The 19,631-nt window shown below is 41.4% G+C and overlaps 1 protein-coding gene across 5 annotated transcripts in view; it reads left to right on the top strand.

The window, feature by feature from the left end:
- Positions 1-19,631, top strand: part of drp2 (dystrophin related protein 2) — a 179,278-nt gene that overhangs the window by 37,631 nt on the left and 122,016 nt on the right. For all 5 annotated transcript variants that reach the window (XM_086023899.1, XM_086023898.1, XM_086023897.1 and 2 more), the window contains exon 2: positions 14,050-14,232. The gene's annotated coding sequence lies outside the window, so the exon portion shown is untranslated. The remainder of the gene's footprint in view (positions 1-14,049; positions 14,233-19,631) is intronic.

The following is a 19,631-nucleotide window of genomic DNA, read 5'->3' as shown; positions in this document are numbered from 1 at the left end:
TGTCTGAAGGGACAATTGCGCTGCTTAAATTCAAGTCCTTCTCCGGTGATGCCATTATCAGTAGTTAAACTGACAGAAATCACTTCTGAATATCAAAATGATTCATCATAATTAGTTTTATGTAAATGTTAGTCCTCTTTTTATGAAAACTCAGACGTCACAGCTCTATTTCAGTATTTGGTCATGCATATTGTGTTGTGTTATTGTGAGTTTATTTTAAAAAAATTGCAATCTGATATTTTTACCAGATCGCCCACCCCTAGCATCACAGTAGATGGGTGTGTGCTGATCAGGTGCCTTACATGTGGTGGCACCCTCCCCCCCAAACCAGGCTTATATCAGCAAAGTACAAATAAGGATGAAAAGTATGCTACAGGTTTTAATCCTGTGGTTGTTTGGATGAAAGCTTGCCACAGACATGTTCTTGAGGCACCTGACAAGTGTTTTAAGTTGTGACATTTAAGGGTTGCTGAAATGTATCCTGAGATTTTGAGCGCCACTGCCTCACAGAAAAGTGAGAAAGAAGTGACACCCCCAAAGTGGGTCACTACACGCACTAACTTGCCGCCTTCACGTGCTGCCGGGAATCCGTCGACAGGGTGCAACCTTTTTTTCATCTGAACTTTGACTTCTTTCTCTTTCCACACGAGAGGTCATGAATCGTTCGTGCACTCGGATACTCACGCCACGGCGGCTCTCCAGAGTGTCGACGTTATCGTCTCCGGTAATGAAGCTTGTCTTGTGGAAGCAGGATGCAGCTGGGGCGTGGGGGGTTGCTTGGGGGCGGTGGTTGGTCACAGTAGCTCATTGCCCGCTTTCAAATAGAATTCTTTTCCCTGCCGCACTTCTCGGAGAGACGCAAGCACGAGAGCCGATGAATAATTCGGATGGCACTGTATGCGATTGCACCCTGTAATGCTCACTAAATAAAACCATTAATTCTGTCTGTAAGCACATTAGCGCTTGCCCCCACACGCCAGCAATTAAATTACAATCTAAATGTGCTATATCAAGTTTGTTTAGGGGTTTTGGGAGCTCACTTTTTTTCTTTTTTCTTTTTTACCTCAGCCAAGGACATGATCTAGTTTTGTTTACTTGTGTTTGTATGGAACTTCCTGGCTACAGTTTTTATAATGTTGTCCCGGAGTTGCAATGAACTCAAACATAATAAAAAAATCAGCTTTAGTAATGTGCAGGGAACTCATTTACACCTTGATGCCACACTATAATTGAAGTGAAGTTGAGGAGCTTCATGTGCCATCTTCTGGCATCTAGGTGACAAGGAACTATGTTGAAGTGAGTTGAGGAGCCTCATGTACTGATTTGCTTCCATCCTGTGGCATCTCGGTGCCAAGGAACTACTGTATGTTGACGTGAGTTGAGGTGCTTCATTTAACAATGTCGAAGTGAATTGAGAAGCTCGTTGTAGTGCCACAATCTTGTGGCACCCCTAGCGTCGAGGAACAATGTTGACGTGAGTAGAGGAGCTTCATGTAGTGCTTTGCTGCCATTTTGTGTCATCTTAGAGCAATTGAACTATGTTGAAGCAAAATGAAGAGCTTCAGGTGGGGCCTTGGCGTCGTCTTGGTTGGCGCCAAGGAACAATTATGAAGTGGGTCGAGGAGCTTCATGTAATGCTTTGCCGCCAACTTGCAGCACTTATAGGAAAATACAGTACAAACCTTTTCAGCTTGATGAAGACAAGCTATAACAGATTGTTGGATGAATTGGAAGAATAACACAAACAGCAATAACTAAAATGTTTTCTCCCCGGTCGTAGTTTAATATCAAATCTGACTTCAGCGGCCATAATGTAAGCGTTGACAGCCTACACCGCTATCAAAACAGAACAAGCAACTACACAATCAACACACACACTTGCGTCATCTCAGCACCGCGCACGCACTCCATGTCAGATATCATCTTCCTTCCCGCCATCGCTGTGATTATGCATTTTTGGGGAAGATCACGTCAAATTTTAAACCAGACACATCCGTGCAGTTTCGCCGGGGAAAAAAAAAAAGTATTTGCTGGTGCTGCCGCTTTAATCACTGTGTGGGTTGTAATTCTGATTCACATCGCAGCCCTCCGCGATAAAGAGTGCAGCAATCCATCAGTGCCTCAGTGCTGACTTCCTATCGCAGCGAAAACTAGTTTGGACTTGATCAGGCTTCAGTTGTTCTAATGCACATTTTTGGGCTCCATATTTTTCCAGGAATCTCTCATAATCCCAAGGCCAATCAAACATAACTACCATGTGGACACCTAAATGTCACAATTTAAAATGTCTTAAGAACATGAATCAAAAAGACACTTTTCAGCCTCTTAATCGAGCCTCGATGATTTGAGCCCGTTTTGAGGGGGCGGTCCTGTCTCATGTAAATGAGCAATTTATCAGCATTTCCCCATTACAACGTCAATGCTGCATTGCAACGACTTGTCTTTGCCAGAACCATCCTTTGAATACAGTTTGTCTTTTTAAACTGAATCCATTTTGAGAGTTGTTTCCAGCCCAAAAAAATCCTTTTTATTCATTTTCAACAGTAGGTGTCTACTAAATGCGGTCCAAACTGCACAATTGAGGCAGGTAGTGTTGTAGGTCGATTGTGCTGTTTTTCGAGGGCTTGAGTGCCGCGTGAGATTACTGTGAAGGTCTGCTTCTTGGCAAGATTGACAACTTAGCAACAGAGAAAATTGATGGAAGCTTAAGCCGTGGAGGGATTTTCACACTCCACTGCTTCCTGGTCAGGAGGTCCTTGGGGGGAGGTCCTACAATTTCTTTGGAGGTTTTATAATTTTTTTGCCAATACTCAGGACTTGACACCTCATGCTTAATGATTAACACTTTGCTCTTTGAAATGACCTAAAATTGATACAGTTAAAGTTAATTGAACCCTTTCATAATAGTTTTGCTACTCATATATTCACATTTTCATGCACCCCCCCCCCACACACACACACTATGGAACCTATTCACAGCTATTTGCTGAAAAAAATTACTCATTCTACTCACACAAATGGAATTTAGCCTGGGTTGTTAGCGGAAGTGTCTTCTGAAGAGTTACGGAGAGTCTGAGTGGCTAATTGAAACGTTGGAGCTGTAATCCATATACTTTCTGTGGCTACTTTGACATACCAAACAACAATAACAAATTAACAATCATAAATCAAACTTTTCCTTTTTAATTCTTAGTCACCACTTTACTGCAAGTGACTTCACTTCCTGGTTATTCTTGGGGCATATCCCCTCAGTTTTGTCTTCGGAAAGTGAAATGCATGCTCCTTCGTATTCATGTCAGTTGATTGAATTGGATTGCTTAATAATTCCACTTGTTTGCCTTCAAAATCTCTTTGGTTGCTTTCGCAGTGTACTTCGAGTCATTGCCCATCTGTACTGGGATGCGCTGTCCAATTAGTTCTGAAACATTTGGCTGAGTTTGAGCAGATAATATTGCCTGAAACACTTCAGAATTCATGCTGCTGCTTTTGTCACATCATCAATAAACACAAGGGAACCAATTGGATTGGCAGCCATGCATGCCCACCGGGCTGTGGAACAGCCGAGCAGCCAATTAGCCCATGACTTTTTGATCTCTGTGGAACCAAGTGGTCAACACATATGCAAACTGTTGTGATTCCTAAACATTCACCTTATTTGGATTTAAATAACCTCATTTTAAGGCTGAAAGTTTTCAGTTAAACAACATCTTGTTGGTTTGATTTCAAATCCATTGAATCGAGGATTGCCACAGTACTGGGAGAAAAATGAATTAAGTCCACATCACTTCAGCATTGGTAAGCACACGATCACAGCCTCAACTTTTGAACGTACCGCAACATTCCTTAACATAAACATCCCACGTTCGATAAAATTGGATTCATGCAACACCGTTAACCACACATTAATCATTAACAGGTGATATAAATGAACCACACAAAATCTAACTGCTGTGTTTACTGTATTTCAGTGATTATTCCCATGCAAACACAAAAAAGGCCATCACATTCAATTCTAATGACAATCAAGGTTTTCGGCCAGCAGTGGGGTTTGTCTGTTTGTCTGTTTTTTGTTTTTTTTTGAACCAGTTGGATGAAAAAGTGACTTCATCCTACTGTAACGAACTAAGTCTAGCTGCTTATACTGTACAGTGGACAAGCCAAATCACAGTCAGCCGTGATTTTATTAGAAAGAAGGCCACTGTATTTGAGTGAAGTATATTTGATTTGATAACAAAAAACAAACATAACTACATGTATATAAAAAGGTGAACAAAAAAACCAATGATGACAAAATGTGCATTGTCAGGGGGAAAAAAAGCCACACATAATAGAAATAGAATAGAAATCAAATTGGATGATAGTTGTACTGTAATTTTATAAACAATTGGACGGTGCCTGGTTGGGTACTTTCTACGAGCAAACATTTACACACAGAGTAGGCTGCTGGACATTGTGTGCTCGGCAGATTGGTCCAGTTCTTACTCAACTAGCTGGGAAAATGTGCTGATTGATCTGACAGCTTTGTTTAAGACAAATTCAGAAAGACAGCTCCAGCATTTGGAGTCTTAAGTACTGTGCCACATTTATATACTCTTTGTATCAACTTTATTTGAGATATATGTGTGTGCACATTCTTTTTAATTGTCCCCTCCCACAGTTACTGAGTTGAAATGATTTTAAAAGCAATACACCGGTCTCCACAGTACATGTATTTAAAAAATGGCCCCATATTCACTGGCGAAAGACATCGGCTCATCAGAACACAATGAACTGCATATATCATGAAGACAAATTAAAACACTGTTGTCACACACTAAATGTCACCTCATTATCTTACTTGTACTATTTTTATTTCTTTTTCACAGTGAGGCCAATTGTTTTCTGTAGACTTTTAAACATTTGGGTTTGGCATTGAAAGGTTGTTCTGGCTCTGGGTAATGTTTTGTGTAATGGATCTGATATTGATTGGTTTTCTTGTTGGTCTTCACATTCAACACCCAAATCTGAAACATAGTGTCAGAATTCAGAAAAAAAAGTAATATCATCCATTACAGGTACAGAAAAAACATGTAATCACATTCCATTTATTAAAAATGAGGATTACTTTGCAGGATCATATTTTCAATGCTGGGAGAGAGATGAATGTGGACACTCACTGCATGTTGGCATGAAAAGCGACTCAAAGGGAATGGATGGTTACTGTTTTGGGTTCGGGTTCACCGGAGGACTTATTCATTCATTTTAAATAACATTTACAAATGAATTGGTGGGCTGTCAAAATGCAGACTGTTGGACAGTTGGACTTAAATCTTAGTCTTAAAGTCTTGATTTCTTTTTTGGGACATATTTGGTATTGGAGTAATCCCAAAGTAATTAAAAGTAATCCATTTATAATACTTTAATATAATGGCTCTTTACTTTGCTAATTCCAGTAACCCTAACCTCCCAACCCTACCTGGATATATGCGATACACATTAGAAATGTGGCCTATGGTATCGATTTGGACTCCAACCAATCATGATTGTTTGTTGACTAGGTCATTGCATCAGCCTCGGTGTGAAAACGACTTCAAGCATGTCTGACTGAAATGGCGCATCCATGTCAAACAGCCACACGTTCTCTTTACTTTGCTAGCTGCTGGGGAACAACCAGGAGAATGCTAAGCGCTAAGCTAACTGCCCCGGCAAAACACTGCCCTACTACGGCTCCTCTAAATCATTAGTCCTTGCCTTGCTCCGCCTTTCTATATGCTAACCACTTGGCCAGCATGCCGCCCTTACTTTTTATATGTAACTAGCAGACCTTTATCAGCAAGCTGCAGACTGAGCATCGGACAAGTACTGGGCCTGCTTCGACGTACTTGTGACACAAGTTTGACTGACAGCCACCGTTCTCATTTGCACCCACTTGGGCCTAACGGGAATAAAAGTTGGACCCAGACTGCACTCCTGCACCTCACTTTCACAATGTGAGACATTCATCTGTCTCTCATTTGATCTTGGATTCCTCATCATTATGTATTCCTCCCTGAGCCCATTTCTTCCGCTTGCACTTATTGTCAATTATTCCTTTGTCATCTGGAAAAAAAACATCTTGGCTCCTGCTGTGAGCTGAAATGAATGATTTTTAGCCACGATAATGGCTTATGAAAAATATATCACGCAACAGGATTTATTAGCACGTAAATAAAACCCTTGTGAGATCCATGCGAATTGTCGAGTGATTATGTTGCGTCTAATGCAGGGGTGTGTCACTGATGGTGTAGTGGCACACACGCCTGAGTTGTATGCGGGCAGCGTGGGATCGGTTCCCGCTCAGTGACTGTGTCTATGTGTGTGCCCTGCGACTGGCTGGCGACCAGTTCGGGGTGTAGTCTGCCTTTCGCCCATTGTCGGCTGGGATAGGCTCCAGCACCTCCCCGCGACCCTGTACACTTGTACAGGATAAGCGGCTTGGAAGATGACATGATGACATGAGATAATGCAGGGGTGCTCACACTTTTTCAGCATGCGAGCTACTTATAGTCGAAATGATCTACCTTCCAGGTAGAGTATGTTTTGCATATTTGTAGTGGGTAGGTCCTACCCACTACAAAAAATGCAAAACATATTTATCTTTCAACATATTGAGGATTCTTTCTTGCATTACCGCATAACACAACATAATTATGAACATCAATTTTTTTTATGTTATGCCGCCCATTTGATTGGATGCGAGACTCCAGTTCCTTTTACATATGTTTATTGCCCAGTAAAACGCCAAGACACCGTAGAACTAAAAGTTCAGACATACAACATATTATATTTATGACAAAGATAGCTTTGCTTAGCGTCAAAGCTAATCACGATAGACAACGCAAAATAGTGCTGACCACTTTGGCCTGCTTTCAACCAACGGCAGTCTTCTCCCAGAGATAATCCTTACTGTCAAAAATGCAAAGCTTCAACAAACTTGTTATATTAACTTTGTATATTCACTCAGCTTTGGCAAAACAACGAGGAATTTCGAGGAAAAACTACGGAGATTCTGTACAACGCAACTTCCGGTATGACATTTTCAAAATAAAAGCATCTTATTTCAAAATACAGATTGCAGCCATTACAAATGTCATGCGCTCTACCAATACTACCTTTGCGATCGACGTATTGAGCACCCCTGGTCTAATGATTGCTGATTGGATTCTGTAGAAAATATTTTTAGACATGTTGCATTGAAAGTAATCCACTATATAAGTGAAGTCACCATAATTCAAATGACTATCATAGCTGAAGAGTGATGATCACATCTGTACAGTTGGAAGGTTCTGGATTTCAATCTCAGTCTTTCGTTGTGGAATTTGAAAGGTCTCCCCCTACTTAAGTGTGTTTTCTCCAGGTATCATAGCAGGTCAGGTGAAAAGGGAGTGTCTTCCCGCATGGGAATCTTCTTCTTGGCCATAAAAAGAACCCAACATTTTTTTATGGTCTATCTCGTAGATTTTCACGTATTGCGGGTGCATTCGGAACACGTCCCCTGCGTTAACAGGGCTTTGCTAATCTGATTGACTGGCGACCAGCTCAAAGTCAGCTGGGATAGGTTCACTCGCAACGCTAATGAGGACAAACACGAGAGACAATGGAAGGATGGGTTCCACTGTGGTACTAAATAGGAATTGCCATTCATTGCATACAGGTGACCTCGACAGTCTGTTTTTTTTCTCCTTGCTGTTAACACAACAAGGACACTTAAAATTCCCCTCCGCTCTCAAGTAAAACAACCTCTTGCACCTTCAATGCAAACATACCTTAATTAACCGCGTGTGTGGTTGCACTTTTCTCCTCGTCGGGCCGTTTCTGGTGACCACCAAGCCAATTTTAATCTTCTCGGCTTTCCATTTGGTTTGATTCAATTAAGTGGGCACGCCCCCCCCCCTTACTGTAAGGCTTGCCATCCATCAGACGCTGTTTCATACCGGCGGAACATTGCAGGGAGTCTTTTCTGAATGAGTGCGTGCTCACTCCTGATGACAAAATGCTTCATTATCCAGCCGGCGCGAACGTGACAGGGGAGGGTTAACGCTGTGGATGATGAATGGCGCGCTTGTGTGACAAGTGTGCTTGAGTGTGCTGTCCTATTTGAATTGACAAGTGACTCGGCCAGGTTTTGTGACTAAACTCTTGCAGCTCTTCACCGATGCTAGGGAGGATGCTGGGAAATTGCTCACGGCAATGAGATGCCCTCATCCTCCACCTTGGAGAGACATGCTTTGACAACCGTGAGTGTCGTCCGTGTAAACTCAGGCTGGTTGAATTTTGCTGTTGCTTTAAAGCGCAAGTCAACCCAAACATATATGTTTTTAAGTATGTGTTCTATGCAGGCCCACCAGTTGAAATATGGCATTCTTTAAGGTTGCTTTGTGGAAATGAAAAGGAAGGTACCGTTATTCTGTATATAGACGAATGTTTTCAGCAAATATCCAAGGAAAGTTCCACAGAAAATAAAACAACAATTCATGAATAGCGAGCCATGAATATGTTGTTGTCGGCTAAAAACAGGGACGTCCATTTCTCTAAATCAGAAGGGTGTAGTCCAATAATGGCTCTAACGCCTGGTCAGATTTGTGCTTCGCTGTGCTCAATTTTCTAACTATGGTATATCACACTAGTCAGAGAAGTCCTTGCGACTGATCAGGCGATCAAAGTATTGCTTGCTAGGACGACATCTTGTGAAGACCAACCAATTTCCTCGAAGTAGCGTATTTTCCGGATTGTACATCGCTCCGGAGTACAAGTTGCACCAGCCATAAAATGCATAATACAGAAGAAAAAAACATATATAAGTCGCACTGGAGTATAAGTCGCCCCTCCACCCCCTCTCGGAATCCAAGTTGTTTCTGTCGCGTAACGCAAATAAATGTGTCCATATTAATCAAATGAATAAAATTGTGCGCTTAGTACACATCATTTCCACCGAGCTACATTTAGCTAACATCCACACATGTAGCATTACAAGAAAGTTACGGTAAGATAACTTTAAACTCACCAAAACGGTTGTAGATCGATTAAATAAGTCTTTTATTTATCGCCGACCATGTAGAATGTTTCCAAGTCTCCAAAAGTATTTTTGTATTCGGTTGTAATTATCTGTTCTCTCATCCGCTCTCGTGTGTGCTTGTGTGTGTGTGGCTGGCTGATGATGCAAGACCATGCACTGCCAGGCACGCCGCCTTTTGAAGGAGCAGTACACTATTTTGTATAGATGGATTGATAGATGGATTGATAGACAGTCAAATTGTCTTTTTGTCATACTATTTTAATTACTTATTTAGCACAATATTAGATTTTAACCATTTGAATTATTCATGCATTTTAATAGCTTTTAGGATTTACCTTTATGTTCTTTATGTGTGTTAAAATAACATGTGAAATGATATACAGGTAATAATGTGTTAATAATTTCACACATACGACGCTCCGGAGTGTAAGTCGCACCCCCGGCCAAACTATGAAAAAAAATGTGACTTGTAGTCCGGAAAATACGGTAGCTGACACATTTCTGCGATGTCTCCTCAGTCTCGAGCTGGTCTCGGAGGTGTCACAGGGACATTGCAGAGACGTCTCCTTATTTGTAGACAAAATTCGTCCCCACGACGTCTCAGAGACCTGCTGGAGTCTTGAAAAAAGTTTCCAAAAGGTTTACAGCGTTTCCCTGATGACCCAGGTAGATTCCAGAAGATGTTGCGGCGATATGTCCGCATCCGGCAGAGACTTGAATCGCCATGAGGTTGCCAACTAGTGTCCAGGGGAATGAGATAGGCCCTTAAAATATAAATAAGCTATGGCAAAATTAAACAGTAACAGTCTCAAGAATGGAGTCTCCAGCAGGTTCAGCGTCCTGTCTCACATCACCATGTATGTGAAATCCGGTGACATCATCACATGTGTAAGTGTGATTCACCGCTGCTCACAGTCGGTTTTTTCCCTCCAATCAACCATATTCTGCCCAAGACAGATGCTCAGACCCTTACTCTCTTTTACAATCTGATGGAATGGAATCGAATCAAATTTATTGTCAAGTACAGTGCAATGAAATTCACTTCACAGTTACAACCTGTCCAAAAGAGGGAGACGGCACGGAGAAGCCTGGTGCCCCGATTTTCGTAGCTGAAAAAGAAAAACACAAGGAAGGGGAAGGGAAAAAAACACACGTCTTTGCTTCCATAAGGGGGTGTGGGGGGGGGGGGGGGGGGGTAGTGTGGGCTTGGAAAAAAAAACTCTGCAACTTCCACATGATTAGGAGACATAAACAGTGGGGCAGACGTAACACCCCAAAGACACTGGGTGACGACTGCAGCCTTCCAAGGCACCTCTTCAGCACACCTGGACTATCACTGGGTGAAGCAAGATGGGTCAGGGGAAGCCACCGAAACGGCATTGATAATAGGTTTGCGTATCATGTAAGTCTGTTTCCTCAGTCACCAGCTGACACACCAAAACTCATCATCTAGTTGCCATGCAGACGACCCAGCTCAGCCCCGAAGATTGACATGAAACACAGGAGAATGAGGGGGATCATCAACACCCAAGAGATAAGGGTCCAAGACAAAGGATGATTTGGGAACAGGCTGACCATAATTTCAGTCAGGCTTGAGTCTTCAGTTGGAGCTCTCAGTGGTCATCGATTGGCCAAATTGCCGATCAATTCTTTGAAACAGTGTTGGCGACTCTCCTGCATCTTTTCCCCACAATAGAGTGATCATTGATTAGTCAAACAAAATCATTGCACTCTTCATGCATGTGTAACTTAATAATGTACTTGGGCCTTTTTTAACATTAGCAAAGTCCAAAATATCTCAGTGGGGCGAAACACATTTTCAGAAATAGTCAGCAAAGCAAAGAGTTACTAGGTTGTTATTACTCCAGATACACAACTATTTGTATAAAAGCCATTAAAAATCTAGATTGTCTATGATAAATTCCCTTGAGATTTTTTTCCGTGTGGGGAACTCTCCAGAATACGAGTGAGCACAACCCGTCTTGGCCCACGCACAATTTCCAGCGAAATGATTGAAATGTAATGATTAAAAATGCATTTTGAAGATCCGTTTTGGGTTGAGACATTTGAGCAGCTGGATTATTTATGTGCATATTTTATGGTTAATCAAAACCTTCCGCTTGTCTGAACGCTGTCTCTACTCTTTTTTAAATAAATACATAAATATATGCCCCCCGCTGGGCGTCCCTAAATGACAATCCGTGACAAGCATAGATTATCATCCTATAACTAATAGGTCATTTGCCACGAATAGGAGGATGTTGTTTATTGAGTGGATGGTGTGAAGTAGCTGCATCTCAGCTGTCGGCCCAGCCAATGAAATGTGTCACTCAGCGCGTCGCCTCCGAGCTGTCTTGTCATGATTTTCACTTGCGCACCCTGAGGGGGGTGGATGGGGGCATCACACATAAACTTAGCATATGGGCCCCATTAAAGCCATGAACTGGTCTGTCATTCACTGCTGTGTATACACACATCCGCTCGCAAACAGTGGCAGCGACTGAATATTTCCTCTGAAATAAAACTACAATGTGAATTATGAATGCCACTTACGACTTGTGAAAATAGTTCACCTCATTCTTCTCTCTACTGGGTGCTCACTGCCAGCTTGGTATTAAACTTTCATATCTGTTTTGAACTTAAAGGGAGTGCTCTATATATTTTTCTTCTGTCCACCTCAGCCACACCGAGCAGAAAAATGACGCTTAAAATGCATGAACGCAAGTCGACATGCCTGCTGTCAAAAACTGTCTGAACGTTAACTAAAAGCTTCAAGTCGGTACAATAACACTCCTTGAGGATGTGATGTGTGTATTCACATGTTAAAATCTGCCTCAGCGCATTAGACTGACTCTGAAGATAAGAGTAGCATTGCATAGCGATGTATAATAAAATGCTTTCAAAGATGAGTTTAAAGCAGGATGGCGCTGATTTACTCGCAGGACCACCTCCGTAGATAACAACCTCATGCATATGGCAGCATTTTGTGATTAAGACTCATGCATTATTCACAGAGTAATTAAGCAAAATGATTAAAAAAAAAGGTTTTAATGTTAAAAAAATTGGAAAAAAAACAACCCCAAAAATCCTCTACTTAATGTGCATTTTTATCACCTCCCCCAAATGTAATGGCTTCTTCACTGGCTTGGGTGTCAGCCAGCCACAAATTTGGGTAGAGGTTTCTCAAAAAAATGGAAGGGTGATGCAATTGACCAATCTAAATTGTTCTTAGGCGAGAATGTGAGTGTGAAGGTTGGTTTTCTATATGTTCCCTGATTTGCGACTAGTTAATGTCGGCATGGGCGAGTTACCAAATAAGAAAAAAAGCCCAGAGCTACTAACCTAGTTAGGATATCTTGTCAACTTCTAATCAAGCCAGTGTCTCCCATTATCACTGCAAGATTAGCTCTATTTAACACTAGATCACTAGTTAACAAAGCACTATTGATTAATAACATCATTATGACTTAAGATCTTCATTAACTCTCCTCAGCGAAACATGGCTAACAGAAGGTTGCCAAAACACTCTTGTGAATGAGGCAACACCAACAAATCGTCACTGTCATGTGAAAAACACTTATCTCCATTTTTTTTTCATTTTCTTCTGAGTGGTGTTTCCGCATTACAGACATCGCATTGTGAAAATATAACTATGACTACCTGCTCATAACTGCTGACTTTAACATTCATGTTGACAACAATTTGGATAAAAATACCAAAAAACGTAATACTAAAACTAACTAACTTAATACTAAAATACTATACTTGATACGTTTGGTCTGTCTTAATATTTAAAAATTCCAACACATACTCAAGTTCACGTTCCAATATAATACAATCAATACGATCAAAAAACTTTAACAGATTTGCTTCAGCAGTTGAAACCATCAACTAGCTTCCTTGTCCCCAAATCACAGCAGTTCAATCAGTGTATTGTGTCCCTGTCCAGAGCAAATGAACAACTGGATGAACCAAAATTTCCTTCAACGAAACTAAAACAAAACAGAGGTAATTGTTTTCTGCAAAAAAGAAAAATAGGATTTCTGTTGGAAAATACCTGGAGTCACTGGCTTTAGAAACCAAAAACCAAGTCCAAAATCTTGGGTTGCTGATAGACTCAGACCTGACTTTCATCAATCATATAAAATCAATCACTAAAACTGTGATAAACACTTATTTTTTATCATTTCAAGATTGGGAATAACTGGATTAGACTATCACTTTACGCTGACAAATTTGTCGCCCAGTTTTGAGTATCATAGCCTTTTGGATGCTAATGTCATTAGGAAAGGCAATGAAAGTGTACACTGCGTTAGGGCTGATCAATGTGAAAAATGTTAATCGCCACAATGGTGGTAAATTGCCAAGTATAATCTTATGAAGTTGAATCAAAATAGGGCAGAGGAGGCTTCCCTGAGGACCACCAGTCTCATTAGCATGACTAGCATCAAGGTGAAACAGGCTTCTCGATGCAGCCAAAATGTGAATTCCTCTAAACTAGCGGTGTTATGTACAGTATGTGCTCTCAGTGAACTCAGTATCAGTCTTTGCCACACCAGGAAGGAAATTTCTATTTCGTCTTACTCTGTATTTTGTCTCATGGCTTTGTGTGATTTTAGAACACTTTGTGCAATTCTGGCATGCTTAAATGCAGGAGAAGCTTTACGAAACTGGTTTTGCAGTCCTTCCGAGTAGCGAGGACTCTCATTGGCATTCCACTCCCAACGTTGCTCCTCTTGCCAGGACCCGCTGCCCTTCCTGTACTTTAATTTTCCAGGTCACCGAGTGCTCTCTGCTGACAATAAATAGCCCGCAAAGCCAAGTTTTAGCATGGCCGCTGCGCTTTGTCCATCCTGCTCAGCTAAACCTTTACTCTGAGCTGCATGCCATGGCGTTTTATTCCAAAAGACAGCTGTTAAATGTGCCTTTTTTCAACCTGTTTCTCACATCTCTCGGTCCTTCAAAGTGGTCTCTGACTCCGTTCCGCCCCCCACCCCCCCCTTTTTTTTCTCTAGGTGTCGCCCGCTAAACCCGAGAGGAGATTTCTCCAGTCGTCACCGCCGCCGCTGTCACCATTACTCCGCATCCAGGCCTCCCGCGCCCCTCCTCCCCCTCACGCAGCGCAGCCACAGAAGCGTTGGCTGGTTTCCAGGGAGGCTCAGATCCTGCAGCCACTTCAGTCACGTCTTCACCGCTGGGTAACTATCAAACACGGACCGCTCTGCGCTCTTTGGGCTTAGTTTTCGGTGCTAATCTGGGGTCACTCATGTATATGCGTGTAGGCGTGCATTCTATTTGTCATGTAAAGGAGGCATTTTCTCCAGCCAAGCATGCATGCAACACACACAGACAAACAAACAGAGATGCCAGAAGGCTCGCAGGGAGTCTCGTGTTTTTTTTCTTTTTTTTTTTATCAAAGCGGTTGTGTTTTCTAAGCACATTGTCGGAAGCTCTACTCTGGCTCCAGGTGCCATCTACTCAACTGTGTCAAAGTCGGCGTTTCAGTCTCAGTGAGGAAAGAAAGAGGAGGGTCGAGTAATAAATCTTGACCCCAAGCAATGGGGGGAGTAACATTGTGGCTGAATGTTGATATGGTTGACATCACATCAGATTCCCATGTCGTATGAAGATAGTGAGAAATGCATCGACTACAGTGGTAATTCTCAACTACTTTTCCAAGTACTGTGGAGAATATTTATATTTAAACACCAAAACGGTCAACCAACCCATCTCAAGAAAACTCCTGCACCTACAATATGTGGAGATAAATTTAGTATCAGCAGTGCACATAAAAATTCTGGCATTGTTTTGAGCAACAGAGGTTGTTGTTTGGTACACATTTTTTCCTGACCCACCGACCTCATGGATGAACTTAAAGACTTACGACACATCTGGGCAAGGATTATTGTTAATATTTGGACATATGTCATTTTAATACGACCGAAGAAACTTTTTTCTTTTATTTTTACAGTTTTTATTTTCTAATTACCAGAGCTGGGAGTGAAACTAGACGATTACGTGGATGTAAAAAAATGGGCTTCCGACTATGCTTAGTCCGACTATTTTTCAAAGTTTCCTGTCTATCGTTTATGGCCTACAAAATAATGGGCGTCCGTCATAGGCGGATAGGCGGACCGGTCCGTCACATAAGCGGTATGCCCAGCTCTGCTAATTACAACAACATATACCAGGGGTACGCAATGGAAATTTATTAAAACAATACCATTTTCTGTTTTATAAAGAGACTTTAAATTAATGTTTGATGCGGGTAGCGATGAATAGGCTAATATGTTAATTTCAGATGTCAAAAAGTGTTTACGACTCCCAGTGTTTTCTTTTCCGTGGAAAATGGGTCGAAATGGCTCTTTGAGTGTTAAAGGTTGCTGACCCCTGATCTAGTTTGATTGAGCAATAATCTCAAATCATAATTATAGGCTGTTTTAGTTTTCTGTAGGCTAGTTTTACCAAAATTTGAGCACAATTTTATTACATTTTCCATGCACTGTTTTCACAACTGTCTTTGGTGGTATAAAAGCTACTTGAAAGCACATGCAGGTGCAGTGACGCAGTTGTTTTGAACAATTGTAATTTTTTCAAACGGAGAAGCTGCAAAATCTATTTTGCTAAAATTAACCTTTTTTGTTGAACACTTTGTATGTCTTATACACTACAAAATGATTATTCCTAATCTGATAGCATTTTCCAATTAGTACATTCTAAAAACACTTGGGTCAAAAATAACCCAATTTGGGTCAAAAACGGACAGATCCACTTACTGGGTCAATTCGAACCACCTTTGTATTTTTTTTGTACAAAACAGCCCAATTTTGGACGGTTGTTTTGTACAAAACGATCCATTTATTGGGTCATTTTCTGCAAAAACAACCCTGAAAGTTGGGTCAAATTGACCCAAGTAGTGGATCGGTCCATTTCTGACCCAAATTGGGTTATTTTTAACCCAGTTGTTTTTAGAGTGTATGCTATTTTCCATACCTGAATGAAATTAAATGCGATTAAAATTAATTCTAGTTCAGAAGCCCAACTTCAGCCATCATTAAAAGTTGTATACAACTGCACAGGAAATGTTTTAATTTGTATTATTATTGCAACTTTAGTCATATTGTACTTTACAGCTGTCCCCACCTTGCAATGCGTTCCATTTCCAGTTCTGTGTTTGTCATCATCACATTTTTCCTCTTTGCAATCACCGGTGCTCTTTTGTATCGAAATTGGCACAAGTAGCTATCATCACAAAAACATTTTTTTTTTTAAACCAAAGGAAAAGCAACACACCCTTGTGCACTTAGAGAATCCACTGGTAGTAACACCCGCCAACAGGCCTGCCTGCCTCTTTTTTTTTTTTTTGGCTTGCGAATAAGGGCAAGCTTCACGTCACTGAGAGGAAACGAGGGATGAGCAAGGAGCTTAGGGAAGGTCGCAAAAGGTGAGAGTGGGAGGTGTGCTGATCCGCAGTGAGCTGGCGTGGATCGAGCGAGGAAGTACTGTTGGCGCCCGGGCTGCTGTTGAGCGCACCGTGGGCAAAGAAATTAGCGGGGCTCACTCAGTCATCCAACCGGTGCGGCACGAGGGAACATCACTTCGCCTCAGCTGCCGCACACAAGAGATCCCGCTAAAACGCTGTCTGGCTCCCAGACATTGGAGGAGGGCTTACTCTTTATTTTAGCTGCACGGGAGATTTGCTTCCCCACCCCTTCTGCTCTTTTCCGACCCGCTGCTGCTGTTGCATTGCAATTTCTGCTGTTGAGTAGTAGACATGTCACGCTGTAGAATGACCTTTTCTCAGAACATTTCACAGTATAGTTTTTAATAATCGAATACCCTACTGACTATCCCTTCAATTAGCAGAGTAATCTGCTAAAAAAGTAATTGTACTTTCTTGAACAATAATACCAAACAATGGATAATGTAAATGATAGTCCTGTTGAACCAACAAAACAACAACAGACAAGTAGGCCTATTTATTCCAATTCCTTGTCTGCAAAACTAAGTCAATTTATTGCAACATAGCTTGCCAGCTTTTTTCAGTATTGCCAGCCAAAACAGCTGGTAACATGAGCATTTTGATCCATCCACAGACCCGTGTGTTTTGTGACAAAAGAAGCACAGAATGTACCAAAGGAAAGAGTAGACTCTCAGTAATCAGTATGGGTTGGTTTCACCCGGACGAACAGTCGAACACCCAAGTACAAAATGAAAACACACCCAAGGAGCAGGAAGCAGATGCTCAGACTGAATTAAATGAGTGGCAGGCTCACTAAGCCATGCCACTTAAAGATATATGTCAACACATGAATACCACAGTCTGTGTGCTTAAGTACACCGTAAAACATTATTTCTTGACATTCACTTTTTATTATGTTTTACAATGCAGTTGTTTTTTTCTGTATTAAAAACAACCCCAAAAAATCTGTGGTGTTTTCAATTCATTTCAATAATTGGTTTATTGTATAAGCAAATCGTGCTACAAGCTTGGTCATAGAACCAATTAAAATCACAAGTCGAGGTATGGATTTATGCTTGACATAAGATCAGTCTGTCTCGCCGTGCTGAATGTCCCAGAGCATGTCATAGTGTCACTCGCCCACCACATTAACCCGCGGGATCCATTTTTCTCATCCACAACTTCTCGGCTCTCCTCTTACTGTCTTATGGTCGTGTCTCCTCACTTATTTAAAAGCTCTTCGTCCGGTTTCCCGCCTCGCGTTGCCCTGCGAGGCCGTACGCTTTTGCGGCCTGGTTACGGCGGTCTCGTGTCATCTTCTCAATCGCACTTATTTCCCTGTTCGCTTAGTATGACTCTCTCCTTACGCCTGCCTGCTAGCGTGTCCAGGAGCAGAGCCAGAAATTATTTGGTGGGTCGGGGAAGGGTGACACAATAACTTACTGAGGGGTGGCAATAAGATGCCACTTGCATGAACGCACACACGTCATACTCTCCATTCCATTCACTTAGAGTCTGTTGGTTTAGCCTTTACCACAAAGCGAACATGGCTGAGATGTCATTGTTTATCATACCATCCACAGTCAGGGTTTCATTCAAGCGGAAATCAATCCAAACTTATTTTTTTCAAGAATATGTTCTATGCAAGCCCACTAGTTGAATGAAACAAGGCATTCTGATTAATATTGCATTTGTGGAATAAGAGTCAATCCACCTGTTTTTTGCCATCCAAGGGGGCAGCCATTTTGTCGAAGTGGTTCAGGGCTCAGGTAAAGACCAATCACAGCTCCCTTGTTTACTGAAGCTGAGCCATAATTTGTCGTTATCTGAGCCCTGAGCAACTGTGATGTCATTTTTAGTCGACAGAAGTGACAAAATGGCCGCCCTCTGAGATGGCTAAAAACGGGTGGATTTTGCTGCTTCCACAAACGCTATATTAATCAGAATGCGCCTGTATAGAACTAGAACATAGAACTAGAATTCTTGAAAACAACATGTTTGGGTTGACTTCCTCTTTATATAAAATGCACCCATATACCTTGCCCGACATGCAAGCAGGAACAAACCAAAGCAAAAAGTAAAGTTTAGCTCAGCTTAATTTACTATGTATTTTTTCCTTTCTGTTTGTTTTTGTCACTTTTATCTCGCACACTGATTTGCTAGCTAAGAGGCAATCAGAGTGATCTGATCAAATGTTACCAATGGCTGACCAAGGTTATTATGGTTAACAAAAACCAATGAAAAAAAACAAAGCTAGAATTGAAAAACCATTTTGGTTACTAAAATAAAAACTAAAACGCTAAAAAATAAAATGAACAGAAACTACATTTTACGTTTACTAACTAAATCCAACCATGATTATAGTTTTAGTTTTCGTTTTTGTCAATTAATATCTTATATGAATTAGCTTTCAGAATTCATTTTATATTTATTTTGGTATTGCGGTATGTCTGAACAGAAGAAAGACCGTTTTTTTTTTTGTTGTTTTTTTTTAAATCTTGCACTTAACAAATAGGCCTACTTTATATCAAAAACTAATTCTAGAACTGTCCCTCACCCTCGAGGGCAACACAGCTGGTGGGAAGGCCAGATGTAGTGCTTTTATTATTTGTTTGTCTTGTGTGTGTGTGTCTTTATATTGAATTGTAAATAGGTAGCTGCTCATGTTTGCTGAGAGGTGTGCTGTGTGCGCGCGCGTGTGTGCGTGGGAGACCGCTTTATTTGCTGTGTCTCAATGTTCTCATTTGAGCACACGAGAATTCATACTGGGCCGGCTTTGCGAGGTGCAGGTCATTGGTGTGATGGAGAGAGAAAGGAGGATGATGGCGTGTGGAAGGTGCTGCATGTACAATCTATGTAAATGCAGCGTGTGTGCGCGTTGCTTGTGTAAAATTACATCCATGTCAGCAGGCAAGCGCTCACATATGATAAACAGGACCTGACATTTCCTTCATTGGAGACAGATGCTGGCTCCGCTTGCCCTCGGAACATTTCCCCATCGCCACGTCCAAATTACATTTCTTCCCAGACTAAAGATATTACCCCCTCTACACTACACACACTCACACAGCCTAGTCTGACTCTGCCTGCAGAAATACCTGTTCTTCAATTAATTAGGCTTTTGGTATTTTTATT

The sequence above is a fragment of the Filicampus tigris genome, chromosome 2 (assembly GCF_054856515.1).
Source record: "Filicampus tigris isolate MCC_2025a chromosome 2, RoL_Ftig_1.0, whole genome shotgun sequence".
Lineage (NCBI taxonomy): Eukaryota > Metazoa > Chordata > Actinopteri > Syngnathiformes > Syngnathidae > Filicampus > Filicampus tigris.
This window is presented reverse-complemented; position numbering and strand designations above follow the sequence as displayed.